The sequence below is a fragment of a genome, unplaced genomic scaffold (genome assembly GCF_019419815.1).
Source record: "Pyrus x bretschneideri cultivar Hongxiangsu unplaced genomic scaffold, Pyrus_bretschneideri_v1 Contig2, whole genome shotgun sequence".
NCBI lineage: Eukaryota > Viridiplantae > Streptophyta > Magnoliopsida > Rosales > Rosaceae > Pyrus > Pyrus x bretschneideri.
The window spans coordinates 2,979,495-2,996,778 of NW_025999501.1; the positions used below are offsets into that span (position 1 = coordinate 2,979,495).

The window sequence follows — 17,284 nt, forward strand, 5'->3', positions numbered from 1 at the left end:
GAGGAATCGAATAAGATGAGTGAGAGAGGCAAGAGACTCGCTGCCGTCTCCAATTGCTTGGATCTGGAGATTCTGTACCTGTTCAAGACCCCTGAGTGCACCAATGTAGACTCGCCGCCATACCTAATTGCTTTAGTGAGCGTCGTGGTCCTCGCAACCCAGCTGCAGACCCACCGCCTCCATCTCGCTGTTCCTGTTCCCTAGAATTTAAAATTGGAAATGAAATTATCGTGATTCCCAGGCCGAAACTCATTGGAAGTGGAAAATCGTTGATATTCAAATTGAGATTCCTGTCGAAGCCATTGCGGAGCTTCGAAACCTCAGAGGAAGTGCTAGCATTTACTAAACCTTTGAAGATCTTGGTGCTGTTTCAGCTGGGCAAGGTTTTGTAGGGGATTATTGTTGGGAGAATTGGTTTCCGGCGAACTGGGAAAGGAATTCGGTGGGGAGGAAGATGGAGAAGGGTTCTATTTTTATTAATTTTAATTTTATTAAAAATAAATCTTAATTTATTAATATTTAATTAATTTCTTAATCTAATTGGAGAGGGGTGGGTCCACGTCCATCGCTTCAGCAGTTAGCAGATATATTGATAAATTTTTTAACTGAAGTTTGACATTGCATCGAATTCGTAATTTTATTAAAAATAAATCTTAATTTATTAATATTTAATTAATTTCTTAATCTAATTGGAGAGGGGTGGGTCCCACGTCCACTGCTTCAGCAGTTAGCAGACATATTGATAAATTTTTTAACGGAAGTTTGACATTGCATCGAATTCGTAAGATGAGATATGACACTGCAATGTTTAAAATATGAGGTATGAGATTATTGTTCGACTCATCATTGAGATAGTTTTGTGTAATAATAACATTAAGTATGAGTCCCGTTTGTGTATGTGTCTAGATTTCTCGTATAAGTTTCTTAAACAATAGTTGATATAGGACTTTATGATTTGATGATGTTATTTGGACACACAAAGTTAACACACATTAATAACTCTCTATTACATATGTGACTCACATATTATAATAAAGTTTAATTATAATTAAAGAAACGGATATTACTTAATTAGGCGACGAAACAAAATCCTAAACTCTAAAACCTAATTAAGCCTTTACGCAAAGAAACTTTTTGAGGTTCCTCAGGCAAGATTTCACACCCTACGCACCAATTTTTTCCTTGATGCCAAATGTTTGCCTAACGCTGACTTGCCCTACTAAATGACTCAATCGCGCACAGCCTTTGACAAAGCCCTAAATGGTGACCATTTTTGCCCAATCAATTGAAATTTTCGACGGGTAAAATTACATTACCCGACGAATTTTGATTCGTAGAGCAAAAATTTGTAAGGCAAATAATAATTTTCTGGTAGTGTGACAGACTCCTATATTCTGGTCCAATCAGACTTTGTTTTTTTTTTCTTCCACGCTTAATTGCGTAATATATCAGGCATTGACATAGTGATCACTGTCGACATTGAAAACCTCATAAATAATAACAAGAAGAAATTTCATTGTGCATAAATCCATCAACACTTGATTTTGACAGTTTTGTTTTATTATCTCGAAATTATGTGGATGTTTTGTGGATGACGTTATCGGCATGCAGAAACCTTGACCTAGCAATAACATTTGGCTACCTAAAACGCGTTTACATTTGTATAAATAGCTTTCCTTAGGGGAATGAAGGAGAGAAACTTTATATCTCTATTAATGAAAATGGTTCCCTTCTTTGTATTGCTATTGTTATCGTCACAATTAGTCCTTGCCAATGTTTCAGAGGATCCAATACAGAGTTACCCTCTCTCTCTCTCTTTCTCATACATATTAAATTATGTTTAGAAGTTTGATAACTATTCTATCTTTAATTTCAAAAAATAAAAAATAAAACAAAAAGCTGAAAGCTATTTTGTGTGTGTGTGTGTGTGTTTTCATTAGTATGTGCTTTGATTTGGTTTTCAATTTTTATTAAACACTTACCAAGCAAGTTTCTAAAAACTAAAAATTAAAATAGTGAAAGTTTCTTCTGGTTATTGCAGAGGATGCAGGGAAGATGGTCATCCGTAGGTCGCATCTGCGTATGAGGATGGCTATGGCAAATACAGCACCAAGCGAAGACCCTCAGCACCCTGGAACGGGAAATTAGCTACAGTGACATGTGTCGCTGTTGTATTGGTTAAAAGTGCCACATCAACAAGCTTGTCAGAAGGAAGAATGGTTTATTAAGCAGTTAGGCGATCTCTTGGAGAAGAATGATTGGTATCTTTATTATTATTATCAATATTAAATATATATATATATATATATATATATATATATATATCTTTATTATTATCAATATTATGCTACCCCACCCCTTATCCACACGCTCACCACTAGGCTAGCCCTAGTGGCAGAAGGATTGGTATCTTTGTTTGTAAGAGAACTTTTTACATGTTTACAATAAAATAATTCTACATAAAAAAAATAATGAAAAGAATTTGAAAATTTTAAGTTTTAACCATAAGAAAAAAAATAAAGGGTAAAGTGAATATTACCAAGTTTGATTTTTTAGTGTAAAAATATAAATTTTCATTAAAATGAACAGTATTACGTTCTTTTCGTTAAAACTCTCTTCTAAATAAGCATTTATAAGAAAAAGTGTTTCTTCGAGATAAAGTCTCAAACGAATCCTTCATACTAGCTGTAAAGTTGGAAAGCCAAAGATAATTTTATTTTTTCAACGAACGTATGGACGAAAAAGGTAAATCCAAAATAAGAGTTGTTACCTACTATAATCTTTGTTTATTTTTTCAACGAACGTATGGACGAAAAAGGTAAATCCAAAATAAGAGTTGTTACCTACTATAATCTTTGTTTTTTTGTTTTTTTTTTTTTGGGGGGGGGGGGGCGGTGGTTTTGGGGGGGGGGGGGGGGGGAAGAGTGCTAATAAGAATGTTAAACTTTGCTGTAGCTAAATTTTGCGAGGCTTTCCAAGTGCAAGTGTTTAGTAACTCCACAATTTAAAGAAAAACACTTTAAACTCAACTTCGTCGTTATATAAATTTATAGGAGAGAAGGGAGAGAGATTGGCAAAGAGAAATTAAAGAGAGTAAAGACTTGAGGAATTTGGTTATTGATATTCCTAATACTTTGTACTTTTATTTATATTAGTGACGGAGAGAGAAACTTATTCTCTTAGTAATACAAATACTAATGGGAAAGATCTTTTAGGTCTTATAGGATTTATACAATAATCTTTATTTAGGATTTACACGATCAGATTTATAATTAAATTAGAACTGCAACAACACTGTCGAATAAAATAAAATCCATATTTTTGAGACAAAAACATACAATTTCAAAAGAGTACCATTACACTTACCATTTAAATACACCACATTCAGTGTACCACCTTACGTGGCATCCTAGTTGTACAGCCTAGTGTAATTCTTATTTTATTTACAAAATAGAAATTACACTAGGCTGTCTTCATTTGTTACAAAAAATAATATAAAGTTATGATATATTTAGATGGTAATAATATTAGTATTAATTACGAAACTTGCAATTGTCGAAGTTTTCGGTACCATATAATTGCTATAAAGACGAAATCTGACATGCAAAGTAATGAAATTCCCGTTGTAGAGTATTCCTCAGATCCTCCTCCTGGAGCACGCATTTGGTCAGTTGAGTTTGGAAGATTCAAAGTATGACATACTCCTATTTTCTGGTCCAATCTGACTTTTTCTTCCATTCTCAATTCTATGTAGTAGGCAGGTCTGCCCCGCTACTTGGCCATGAGTCATTGATTAAGGGACCCCTTAATTTCATCACATTTATATCTTCATCAAGACTAACAATATAGTAAAAAGTAAGGAAATATCCTAAAATAAGACAATTTCGTAATTTTGGGACAGAACTAAGACAAACTGACCATGCACAAGCCATGCACACCATGCACAAAATTAAAATTACTAAAATACGCACATATAAATACTAAAAATCATCAACCCATTGCATCACTGTTCTCATTTGGAAGAGAGGGTTGTCGAGAGAGCTTTGTGAGCTCTAGGTTTTTGGGTTGAGCTCAGATCTTTTAGCTTTGATTTCGAAAAAATGGAAGTCCAAAGAGAGGCAAGAAGAGTGAGCTGGGTTTTGGGTTGACCTCATATCTCTGATTTCAAACAAAGAGATGTGAGAGAGAGAAGAAAAGTGAGCTGGATTTTGTATCATATTTTCTGTTTTGGCTGAAAAGTTCCAATTTTTTTTCCAGTGCAACTTTGGCAAGCATAGTAAGGTAGGGTGTTTAGTTCCAAGTTCCTTCATCAATGATTTATGGAATAAATGGTTGTTTGTAAGATGAATTATTACTTAGAAGTTAAATTTAGGGTTTGTGTTTCATGTTGGCAGCATATAGGTTATGGAATAAATTTCAAGTTTTGACGTGCTAGAAAATTGGGCTGGAACAATTTCTAGTTCAAGTGTCCAACTGCAGAAATTTGTGAAATTTTTTCCATAATGTGCAAGTGGTGTGCATATGGTGTGCATGGCTAGATCTTAATATGAGTATCAGGAATATTCACTAGTTATGATGCAAGTATGTTGTGCCCTGGAATTTAGTGAGTATGACCACAACTTAGTTGGCCTCAGTGAAAAAAAAAATTTTAAAAAAAAACTTAGAGGACATTAAGGTTCATGCGTGTCCATGAAATAACGACAACGAGTATCATGTTTCCCAAGTGCACAGTTAAGTGATGGTTGACATACGTAACAAGACTTTTCAAACTGTCACTATAACCTTATATATGTAACAATTATGTTTTAATTGTATCCACTATACCAATACGTTGTTGTTAAAGTTTTTCCCGTTCTGTGCATATCATGTGCATGTATTGTACATATTTTGTGCATGTTGTGTGCATATAGCGTATATGGTGTGTATTTACATCCTCGACTCTCTTCGCATTAACGTAGCTTACTACTTTTTCCTTTGATTCAGAGGCAGACCTTGCAAATACAAAAAAAAAGCGAACGAGTTCGTGAAACAATTTCCTTTTATTCAGTCGGGTTCTTTCGTGCCCAATCCTTGAAATATTTGAACCCAATCAAACTGTATATCAAATTCAAATTAATGAATCATCGATTCTTCATATAAAGTTTGGGGTCATTTATCTGATTGCGTCATTTTTCTGATTTCGAAAAGAGGGTTGTGAGCTATGGGTTTCTGGGTTGAGTTCAGATTTGTGAGCATAATATGTGCATGTCATGTGCATGCCATGTGTGTGTTGTGTATATACAGTGTATGAGGGAGCGTAATATGAAGAGAGCAAACGAGTACGCGAAACAATTTCATCCATATCCTTTTCTCTCTTTTCCTTCAAATTAATCTCTTCTCCAAAAGGCAACTAACCTTTAATATGTTTTTTTCATTTAAATGCAGCAAAAGCCAAACCCTATTTTGGTATTTGTAAATTTGGATCGAGAAAGGGAGTAGAAGGAATGAGAAGACAGAAGAAATGAAAACCCACATATAAATCAAAGAAATGATAAAAAATAAAAAATAAAAAATGAAGAATTTGGGCCACCTCCAAGAAATACCAAACGAATTGCTTCAACTCCAAAAATCCATCAATTAAAAATCAAAATTAAGCAAACCCAGTTCACAAAACCTACAAATGAAAAGGTAAAAATCGAAGAAGATGGGTAGGTTAGAGAGAGCTCTTGCACATACTCGAAATATAGAGAGAGGAGAGAGAGAAATAAAGAAAGAAAGAGAGAGAGAGAGAGAGAGAGAGAGAGAGAGAGAGAGAGAGAGAGCTTGGATGAAGAAGATGGGTGGGTTAGAGAGAGAGCTCTTGGATGAAGAAGATGGGCGGGTTAGGGTTCTTCGAATTGGAATTGGGAAAGAGAGATTCTCTCTCTCTCTCTCTCCTCTCTATTTCTCTCTCTACAAAATGAGAAATGAATGCTGGAATTTCTAGATAACCTGTTTATATGTGAGGACAATTTGGTCATTTCAAGGTGTAGGAAAAATCCTATTTCCGTCCGATTGTTGTGCTTGGCGTGTACATATTCAAAATGTCCTATTTTTATCCCAAGATTAAGAAATTGTCCCATTTTAAGGTATTTTCCTAAAAAGTGTTGCGTGTGCAAGAAATAAAAATCTAGATTTGTGTCTCATTTATGCATGAGTTTAGATTTCTTGTTTAAGTTTCTTAAACAATAGTTGACATTTTTGGTCTTTCTCCCTGTCTCTAATAGCATAACATGTCACACATATTATAAATATGTACTCATTTTATGGCCTAAGAGTCATTACACCAAAGTTGAGCTATAATGGCGTGTGATTTATAGCATAGAAATATGCGGGTTTTTTTATTTTTTTTATTTTTTAATATATATATCACGGTTGGTCTCTGAAATTGGACCTTCTAATCAAAATGGTCTCTAAAGTAGAAAATTTATCACTTTAGATCCTAAAAAGGAGTTCTGCAAGTCAATTTGATAATTCCGTTGTCTTTCCATCAAAGTTTATGTTAGTGTACTGATTTCACATGAGTGGGGACTTACCCATCCGATCATATGGTGCCATGTAGATTAATCATAAAAACCAATCTCTAAAAGATTACCACATACATACATACATGTTGTATCAATATTTGGATATTGGATATAGTTCATCCATGTTGTACCAATATTTGGATATTGGATATAGTTCATCAGACCCACTAAAATTTTAGGTTCTAAACCTACCCCAACTTGCTTCAACCTTGGACCAAATATGAGTTTTAACCAAAAATTCATTTTTGGGGCAAATTTAGACCAGAATTCCCACTATTTATGTGTATTTTTTTTTGTTTGTTTTATTTCAACCCTTAACTACTACTCTAGTGTGTCACAAATATTATTTTCATCGGAAAAAATAAAATAATAGACATTTCCAATGGAAATTGAGGCAAGAAATATGTGATTTTTGGTAAAAATTCCATTGAGCATTGTTTAAAGATTGTTTTGTATGATCATTAATAAAAACAAACGTATATAAGATCAATGTGATAAAGCCAATACATTCATTACAAACCTAAGATATCTGTTTGAACATATTAACACTAGTCCTCAAACTCCGAATGCAGACTTGAATTCTTTCAAAGACGTGCAGATAAAAACATCTTCCCTTTTGTATATACAATGTAATGTATGTAGCTCCTTCATCACTCCTTCATATAGCTTTGTCATCACTTTCATATAGCTTTTTCATCACTCCTTCATATAGCTACTTCATGTATCTCACTACTTCATGCAGCTCGCTATAGTTTATGTAGCTCCTTCATCACTCCTTATATCTCACTACACCAAAACCACACAACCACAAATTTAATTATGATACAAATATCAGAACAATTCAAAGAATATATGTGTGTATCTGTGAAAACAAATGTCAAATTAAAGATGATAGGTTGCATGCCAGGCCAATCCTTGTCTCATGTCCTTGTCTATGGAATGCATCAATTTTAGATCACAATTTCATGGCAGCCATTTTTCCTCCCAGTGAAAGCAGTACAGAAAAACTCCCCAACAGAGCTAAGCCAATGCAAAAGTATATCCTTCAAGGCAAATACACAAGTAACTGCCTAAATAAAAAAGTTGTAAAATTTAAAGGAGACAGTAGTAGAGAGACTATTAACAATGAGTACTTCTATCACAATGAGAACACTTGTAATAAACAAATACAAAGGCATGTTAAAAAATATGCATACTAGAAATGAAAAAAAGTTTTGAGGTACCTCAAGCTCTTTGTCATTTATTATTCTACAAGTAAAACCTGAAAACCAGCAAAGAGAAGGAGAACTTTAAAAATAACATAAATGAAATAAAGATTAACACCATCACTAAATAATCATGAAACTATTACCAGTCTACCGCCGTACACATTGCAGATATTTGAATATAAGTCACAAAGGCTTGGATTCTCTGCTGACTCATCCTTATCCCTGACCCTTTCCTTAGGCACCTTCACTATGAAAAAATCAAAACACCAGCAAACCGAAAGTGAGAACCAATAGCAGAAATGTTCTAATTATAGTCTAAGCCATAGAGAGTTTGCCGTCGCCACTTTTAACACAAAATCTTATCGAAGATGTATGTAAAAAAAAAAAAAAAAAAACACCGTTTTCAGCTACAAACCTAAAATTGCAAACACATAAACGGCTTCCTGCAGAAGTTTAGCTGAAACTAAGAGGCTGGGCAAACATAAACAAAAAATTCCAATCTTTCAACCGAATAATCGAAATAAAAGAGGTATACTTGGTTGGCTTTTCTCCTCCCACCCCTGATTTCCTCCCCAATTATGCAGCATCGCCTACTCCTCATTTCCCTGTAACCTAACCACCAAAGTTCATGCCAATTTCCTAAAAATCGGATTTTTCCGCCATAATTGAACCATTCGATGAGAACCTTCTCAATTTTGCGCTTGAGGTGATGAAATTCAATCGAATTCTTAAAAAAAAAATTGCTAATCACCCAAATTTTAAGTCCAATCTAAAAGAGAAATTGCATCTCCAGGCATGAGAAAGAAGAGATTTTTACCTTTTCTGTTGAAACTGAACTAGGTTTACGTGAAGTTTGAATGGATATGAGCAAAAGGTATTTTAGTCTTGAAAACTCAGAAGCATTCTTATTAAACTAAAAGACTTCAACCAGCTATTAAATAGCTTTACATCAACAAAGGAATAACAGCCCACGATAACAACAACCCTAGAATCGTGGTAAATGACTAATTCAAAACAGATAACAAACTTGTCCCTCAAGTATAGGAGGGTTATTAGCACGTCCAGGGAATGAACCCTAGAAACAAGGAAACCTATCAGCTAGACTCTTTGACAACTTCAACATTTCCTCCCTTAAACTGAATACTGTTGATTCAGTTTATTCCAGGCCATCTGCATACACCCATTTGATCTCGCAGTTTCTGAAATGCTTCAAGTTTCAGTGGCTTTGTCATCACGTCTGCAATCTGCTCCTGAGTAGAACACTGCAGTAGCTCCACTACCTCATCCTTGACAAGATCTCGAAGAAAATGAAACCTTACATCTATATGTTTACTGCGACCATGCATTACTGGATTCTTTGACAGCTTAATGGTTGATACATTATCACAGTAAACCTTTGTTGGACCAGTTTGCCTCAGAGTCAAGCAACTCAAAATTCTTCTTATCCACACCACTTGACATGAACTTGAAGCAGCTGCAATGAATTCTGCTTCAGTAGTGGAAAGAGTGACCACTGGTTGCTTCTTCGAGGACCATGAAACTGCTCCTGAATTCATCATAAATACATAACCTGAAGTACTCTTTCTGTCATCTTGATCACCAGCATAATCGCTGTCTGTATAGCCAATGAGTTCTTCATTTCCTCCCTTCTTGTAAAATACCCCAAAGTCACCAGTTCCCTTCACGTATCTTAAGATCCTTTTGACTGCCAACATATGTGTCTCTGTGGGATTCTCCATATACCTGCTAATTAGACTTACAGCGTACATAAGATCAGGTCGTGTAGCTGTTAAATACATAAGACTCCCAACCATTTGCTTGTACATTGTGCTATCTACTTTTGCTCCCCCTTCATCACGAGTGAGTTTGAATCCAGGTACCACAGGGTTGTGCACTGAGTTGCACTGACCCATGTTGAACCTGTCTAACACTTCCTGTGCATATTTGCGCTGACTTATAAAAATGCCATCTGGTTTCTGTGTTACTTCAATGCCAAGAAAGAATCGCATACTCCCGAGATCAGTCATATCAAATTCTGTCATCATGGATCTCTTAAACTTCTCAAACAGCACACTATCATTTCCAGTAAAAATGAGATCATCAACATATAGGCATACAATCAAAATTTTACCTTCATTGGCTGTCTTGACAAACAGTGTGTGTTCAAAGGGACATTTGCTGAATCCCTCTTTGATAAAATATGCCTCTATTCGACTATACCATGCTCGTGGAGCCTGCTTGAGCCCAGATAGTGCCTTCTTGAGACGATAAACCTTGCCTTCCCTTCCCTTCTGTTCATATCCAGGTGGTTGCTCAACGAAAACCTCTTCATTGATCTCTCCATGCAAGAACGCTGCTTTGACATCGAGTTGGTAAATTTTCCAGCTCCTTTGTGCAGCAATGGATATTACCATTCGAATTGTATCCATTCGTGCCACTGGTGCAAATACTTCAGAAAAATCCACTCCATATCGTTGGCAATATCCCTTTGCAACAAGCCGGGCCTTATACTTGTTCACTTCCCCATTTTCATTCAATTTTGTCTTGAAAATCCATTTGACTCCAATGGTTTTTCCTCCTGTTGGTAAGTCAGTCAATTCCCATGTATGATTCTTCTCTATTGCTTCTATTTCTCTATCCATTGCTTGTTTCCACTTCTCACTTTTCACAGCTTCACAATAGCTAATAGGATCACCATTTGTAAACAAAGCTAAGTGAGCCAAGTTCATACCTTCTTCATCAGAGAGACCTTCACCCGTGTCATAGTCTCTCATCCAACTTGGTGGCCTTCGAGTCCGTCCCTCCGGAGGTGCACTGCCTTCAATTATGACATCTTCTTCTGATTCAAACGAATTATTGTCATCTGACCCATGAACAGCAGTTTCTTCCTCATTTCCTTCATCTCCAGTACCTGCTTCTTCATCAAGATCAGCTAGAATATCTTGCTCATGACTGTCATCCCAATTCCATAGTTGATCTTCTTCAAACACTACATCTCGACTTATGATGATTTTATTTGAAATAGGGTCAAACAGTCTATAAGCTTTGGACTCCTCACTTACCCCTAACAGTATGCATTTGAGGCTTTTGTCATCAAGCTTCAATCTCTTGCTATCTGGTACGTGCACATGAGAGATGCAACCAAAAACCCTAAAGTGCTCTACTGAGGGTTTGCGCCCACTCCATGCTTCCTCAGGTGTTTTGCTCTTTACTGCAAGGGTTGGACTTCGATTTAGCACGTGGACAGCCCAGTTCACTGTTTCAGGCCAGAAGGTCTTTGGAATTCGCTTCTCTGATAGCATACATCGAACCATATTCATGATGGTTCGATTCTTCCGTTCAGCAACCCCGTTCTGTTGGGGCGTATAAGCAGCTGTTAACTGCCTTTGAACCCCATTCTCATTGCAGAAATCTGTGAATTCATTTGATGTGAACTCACCACCTCGATCTGTCCTCAAACCTCTGATGAATGATCCAGTTTCCTTCTCCACTTTGGCTTTGTATGTTTTGAACACGGTGAAAGCTTCTGATTTCTCCACCAGGAAATAAACCTAAGTTCTTCTACTATAGTCATCAGTAAAAGTGATGAAATATCTCTTCTTACTGTTTGAGATTGGGTTTATAGGACCACAGATGTCAGTGTGTATCAATTGTAGGATCTTTGAGGCTCTCCATGTACTTTCCCTAGGAAAAGATTCACGATGTTGCTTCCCCACAAGGCAGCCTTCACACACGTTCTGAGAAGCTTTGAGCTTTGGCAGCCCCTTGACCATGTTCTTTTGTTGTAACACCTTCAGACCACTCCAACTTAAATGTCCATATCGACGATGCCAGCGATCAGCTTGATCTGTGGTTGTCATGGAAAGACAGCTTTGTTCATTTCCTGGGCAGCGAGCATTCAAGGCAAACATCCTGTTATATGTCATCTCAGTTTCGAGAATGAGACCTTTCTCAGGGTGAAAAATCTTACACTTTCCATGTTGCATGAGCACTGCGAGTCCCCTCTCTTGCAGTTGACCAATACTCAACAAGTTATTCTTTAATTCAGGGACAAAGAAAACGTCTGTAATCACATGCATGATCCCATGCACCTCCATTCGTACTTTTCCCTTTCCTTGCACACTGAGAATGAAGTTGTTTCCCAGCTTGACTGACTCTCGAAAATTAGCATCTATTTCGATAAATGCTTCCTTTCTGCCACACATGTGATTGCTACATCCTGAGTCAAGAAACCAAATCTGCTCCGTTTCAGTTTCCTTGTCATCCACCAACGCCATTAGCAGCATTTCCTCACTTGTTTCTGCAAAGTGAGCATTGGAGTCCCTAGTTTTCTTAGGACATTCCCACTGAAAGTGTCCTAGTTCGTGACAATTGTAGCATTCTATGATAGATTTGTCGAACCCAAATCTACCCCTTCCTCTACCTCTTCCCCGATAGGAGCCACGGCCACCACTCCTTCCTCCTTGTTGGAAACCAGTGGTGATTTGGAGAGCTTGTTCATCCATCACATGTTGACCCATCCTTTGTTCATGCACAAGCAAACTGCTCTGAAGTTCATCAATGGATAGAGTATCCAAATCATTCGACTCCTCAATCGAACAGACCACATAATCGAATTTTGACGTCATAGACCTCAAAACTTTCTCAATGATCACTATATCCTCCATTCTTTCGCCATGTACCCTCATCTTATTAGCTATAGTGAGAGTCCTCCCAAAATAATCATTGACGGTTTCTCCAGCCTTCATATGCAATACTTCGAACTCCTTTCGAAGTGCTTGCAACTGAGCTCGCTTCACACGTGCAGTCCCTTGGTACTTCTGCTTCAAAGAGTCCCATATGTCCTTTGCCGTGTCCTTCTTCAAGATCGTTTCAAGGATAGAACGATCAATGGCCTGAAACAGATAGTTCTTGGCCTTAAGATCTTTCAACTTCAATTCCTCCTGTGCCTTCTTCTGTGAATCACTCGAGTCCGCTCCTCCTGCGACTGCAGTGATCCCCGTCTCCACCAGGTTCCAATACTCCTTGGAACGCAGAAAGTTTTCCATAAGCATGCTCCAGTGATCGTAGTGCCCGTCGAGCCTTGGAATGGCCGGTTGCACAAAACTGTTCTCGGATGTCATATTCTTGTTCTTTCACGTAAGCAACTGTGTTTGCTGGTTTTGGTCAGGCCCCTGTGATGGGGCTCTGATACCAGATGTTGAAACTGAACTAGGTTTACGTGAAGTTTGAATGGATATGAGCAAAAGGTATTTTAGTCTTGAAAACTCAGAAGCATTCTTATTGAACTAAAAGACTTCAACCAGCTATTAAATAGCTTTACATCAACAAAGGAATAACAGCCCACGATAACAACAACCCTAGAATCGTGGTAAATGACTAATTCAAAACAGATAACAAACTTGTCCCTCAAGTATAGGAGGGTTATTAGCACGTCCAGTGAATGAACCCTAGAAACAAGGAAACCTATCAGCTAGACTCTTTGACAACTTCAACATTTTCGTCCTGATGTAAAACGATCCGGACGTGGACTTCATCCATGGATTGCCAGAACACAAAAGCCCCCAAAGTCATAGAGAAGTAGGTTGCCACGTCCTTCACCATCCTCTTAGCCTTCTCGTTTTCTAGTTCCAAATCTCAAATCCAGGCGAGACCTGAAAATATATATGTCAGACCTCATATGATATAAACTAAAAAACAACATGTGTGAGGATTTCAAGGTTTCTATCATCATCACGTATGGATACTAGAGGATGGAGGATAGAGGCTAGGGTTTTGTTTCGGAAGAGGAAATACAGAGAATGTGCGAGAAAGTGATAATCGGCGTTCTCTTTGGAATTAATGAGTTGAGTTTTTGGGCGCTATGCCAAAATTTTTAAAATAGAGAGCTAAAAATAAAGGCGCCATGCCAAAATTTTGGTAGCTCTCCAAAACAAACGGTAATGATTTAATCTCACATAAGTGAGATTAAATCCTATGATTATTATTGTAGTAAAGTTTTTCAATTAATGTCGAAGTGTGAAAAATATAAGAAAAATATACAAATGCTCATGATGACAATCTCTACAACTTTTGTGAAGAGGTCAACTCTGAAATTTGCCATTATCATCCCATAAATCGTAAATTAAATTTTAGCCGTCGATTGCCATTTAAGTTTACGCTCCATTCTTTTTACAAAATTTCATTTTTCAAATTTTCTTTTCAGAAAACATAATCTCTTCTAGTGAATTCAAAAATATGAACGGTTCGAATCGTTGATATCACGTTCAGATTTTTACGGTTAGTAAAACTATTGCTTTGAATTTATAAAGTCTCTAGACACTATATAACATCAACACATATTTCAGTTAACCGTAAATATCGAAACGTGATATCAACGATCTGAACCGTTCATTTGTTTGCATTCGCTAAAAGATCATGTTTTCAAAAAAGAAAATCTAAAAAGCAAAATCCGGTGTGAAGAATAGAGCGTAAATGACAATCGACGGTTAAATATAAATCTAGGGTTTATGGATTCTGGTATCAGATTTCGGATTTGACCCCTTCACGAAAGTTGTAAAGCTTGTTATTATGAGTGATTGTATAACTTTTTTTACATTTTTCACACTTCCACATTAATTATTATGAGCGTTTGCATTATATTTTTTCACGTTTTTCACACTTGTATATTAATGATTATGAATTTTTTCATGTGCTTTGGTATCTTAAAATTTATTTGGAATTTTTTAATCTCAGGTATGTGATATTCAGAGAATAAAATATTTATGAGTATGAGAGTAAAAAACTTTGCTAGATTAACTCTAAAATTGTCAGCCTAACAATCTTTTCATTGTATACAAGTTGATTTGAATAGCATCCCAGGTAAAATTTATCCCACTTCTTGTAATAGAATAAAAAATAAATAAATTTTAAATATATAATCATTTTTGACGGCATGTAGTTCCTCTCACAAATACACAATCAATTCTAACAACAACTAATAACCATAAAAAATAAAGAAATTACTACTAACGACTGCTTGTTTCCCTTAGAAACAAACAATTACTTTCGATAATTTAAACATGCCCTTGAAAAAAATAAAACTATTACTCACGAATACAAGTAAATAAATATGGCGCCAAAAATTCCCTCCAAAAAAACAGCTATTTCCTACGGTGATGGAACCCTTTTCCAAGGGCATTTTGAGTATAGAAAATAATACGCCTCTTGTCAAAATATTTTCGATGGAGCATGATTTTAGGTCGGAAATAATGATTTTTTCAAGGGTATTCGTAGGTCCTCGGAAAAAGTTGGTCGCAAATGACGATTTTTTTTGTAGTGTGTACGCAACGAAATTTACACGCCTACAACCATATTAATTCAATTAAAATAATAAACTATGTTTGGCCTATGATCCTTTGGCTCCCTCGGTTGGAGATGGTTTTTCGCCACAAGACTATGTTTGGCCTATAGCCCTTTGACCCCCTCAGTTGGAGATGATACAAAATATGATCTAACACTGTTCATTAAAATATAATTTCTTGGATGGCTATAGGGCTAAAGGGAACCCTCTGGTCCTCATTCGGTTAAAGATGGCCTTAGTAATGACGAATGAGTTAGTCGGGGGTTTGGAATATTCAAAGTATGACATTGACAGACTTGTATTTTTGGTCCAATCTACAGACTTTAGTTTTATTTTCTTCCATGCTTAATTCCACATTGGACATTTCGACGTTGAAAACCTCAACCATAATAACAAGAATGTTATAAATATGTCAAAGTTAGAGAGATAACCTTTTAATGATAGGTGTGAGGCAGATGTAAAATGTCACACTAAAACTATAGCACAAGAGGATAACAAATAAATACGGAGGAATAAATTATGTTATTGATCTTTCTTTCTTTCTGTCTGTATATTTCTCTGTATGTTTTTCTGTATCTTTTGATTGCAGTCGAGTGCTTTATTTATAGAGCAACTCATATTACTACATTTGAAATTTACAACACATATTACTACATTTGAAATTTACAACACACTTTTTGACAATATGATATCCTGCATTCCCAAAGTTAGTTTTCAATTTGTTATGGGAATTGACAATGTGTGTGTGTGTGTAGTCATAAACAATGCCAATGTTAAAAACCAATCTGTGAAGGCATTGAAAAACTCCACCAAGACACTGTGGGCAATCACTGCCCATCAGCATTTTCGACACTCCCCTTTGGATGCCCACATATCAACATCAGTTGCCTCGTTAAAACCTTGCTTGGAAAAACCCAGTGGGAAAAAACCATAGCGTAGGAAAAAGAGTACAACTTTTCCTGGATTGTTGATATAGTGTTAAGTATGCTTATGTTGCCTCGTTAAAACCTTGATAGGAAAAACCCAATGGGAAAAATCCTAGTCAAAGGAAAAAGAGTACAACAAGCATGTATCATGGATGCTCCCCCTGATATGTATCTCCTCCTGATTCCGCATTCTCTAAAGTTAGCTATTTGGTAAGTCAACGTAATCCAATACTTTGCACTAACTTCTGAAACGTGCATTTTGGTAGAGATTTGGTGAACAAATATACCGGATTTTCATTAGAACAGATTTGTCTGACTTCAATAACTTTAGCCTTCTGAAGCTTATGTGCACTGAAAAACTTTGGAGATATGTGTTTAGTCTTATCGCCCTTGATGAATCCTTCCTTCATTTGGGCAACACAGGCTGCATTATCTTCATGAATGACAGTTGGATTGTCTGTCTTCGAATTTAGACCACATGAATTCCGGATATGATGGATCATTGATCTTAACCAAGAACATTCACGACTTGCTTCATGTAAGGCAATTATTTCTAAATGATTTGAAGATGTAGCAACTAATGTTTGCTTGGTTGAGCGCCATGAGATTGCTGTATCTCCATTCTTAAACACATATCCAGTTTGTGAGCGGGCTTTATACAAATCAGAGAGGAAACCAGCATCTGCATATCCAACAAGGACTTGGTCATTTGTGGAGTTCTTTGAGTAGAAGAGACCCATGTTTGTTGTCCCATGAAGGTATCGCAATACATCTTTGATACCCTTCCAATGGCGAATTGTTGGAGCAGAGCTATACCTTGCTAACAAGTTAACTGAAAAAGTTATATCTGGTCTAGTACATTGTGCTAAATACAACAAAGCACCTACTGCACTCAGATATGGTACTTCTGGACCAAGGACCAGCTCATCATCTTCTTTTGGACGGAATGGATCTTTCTTAATGTCTAAAGAACGAACGACCATTGGTGTGCTGAGTGGATAAGCCTTATCCATACCAAATCGCTTCAGAATTTTTTCAATGTAAGCTGATTGATGGACCAAAATTCCACTAGCACAATGCTCGATTTGCAGGCCGAGACAAAATTTTGTTTTTCCAAGGTCTTTTGTTTCAAATTCGCTTTTCAGATATTCAGCAGTTTTATTGAGCTCTTCAGGAGTTCCAACTAGGTTTATATCATCAACATATACTGCCACTATAGCGAATCCAGAATTGGATTTCTTAATGAACACACAAGGGCAAATG

At 36.5% G+C, this 17,284-nt stretch overlaps 2 long non-coding RNA genes across 2 annotated transcripts; one reads left to right on the forward strand and one right to left on the reverse strand.

Annotated features, from left to right (window-relative positions):
* The first annotated feature begins 1,633 nt into the window (after positions 1 to 1,633).
* On the forward strand, positions 1,634 to 2,296 carry LOC125476963. The gene is made up of 2 exons (XR_007258247.1): positions 1,634 to 1,797; positions 2,042 to 2,296. It is a non-coding gene; the product is annotated as an uncharacterized LOC125476963 (long non-coding RNA).
* Positions 2,297 to 7,002: 4,706 nt separating this feature from the next.
* On the reverse strand, positions 7,003 to 8,142 carry LOC103942946. The gene is made up of 3 exons (XR_007257964.1): positions 7,897 to 8,142; positions 7,769 to 7,806; positions 7,003 to 7,331 (listed from the first exon to the last, which is right to left on the reverse strand). It is a non-coding gene; the product is annotated as an uncharacterized LOC103942946 (long non-coding RNA).
* Positions 8,143 to 17,284: the final 9,142 nt, after the last annotated feature.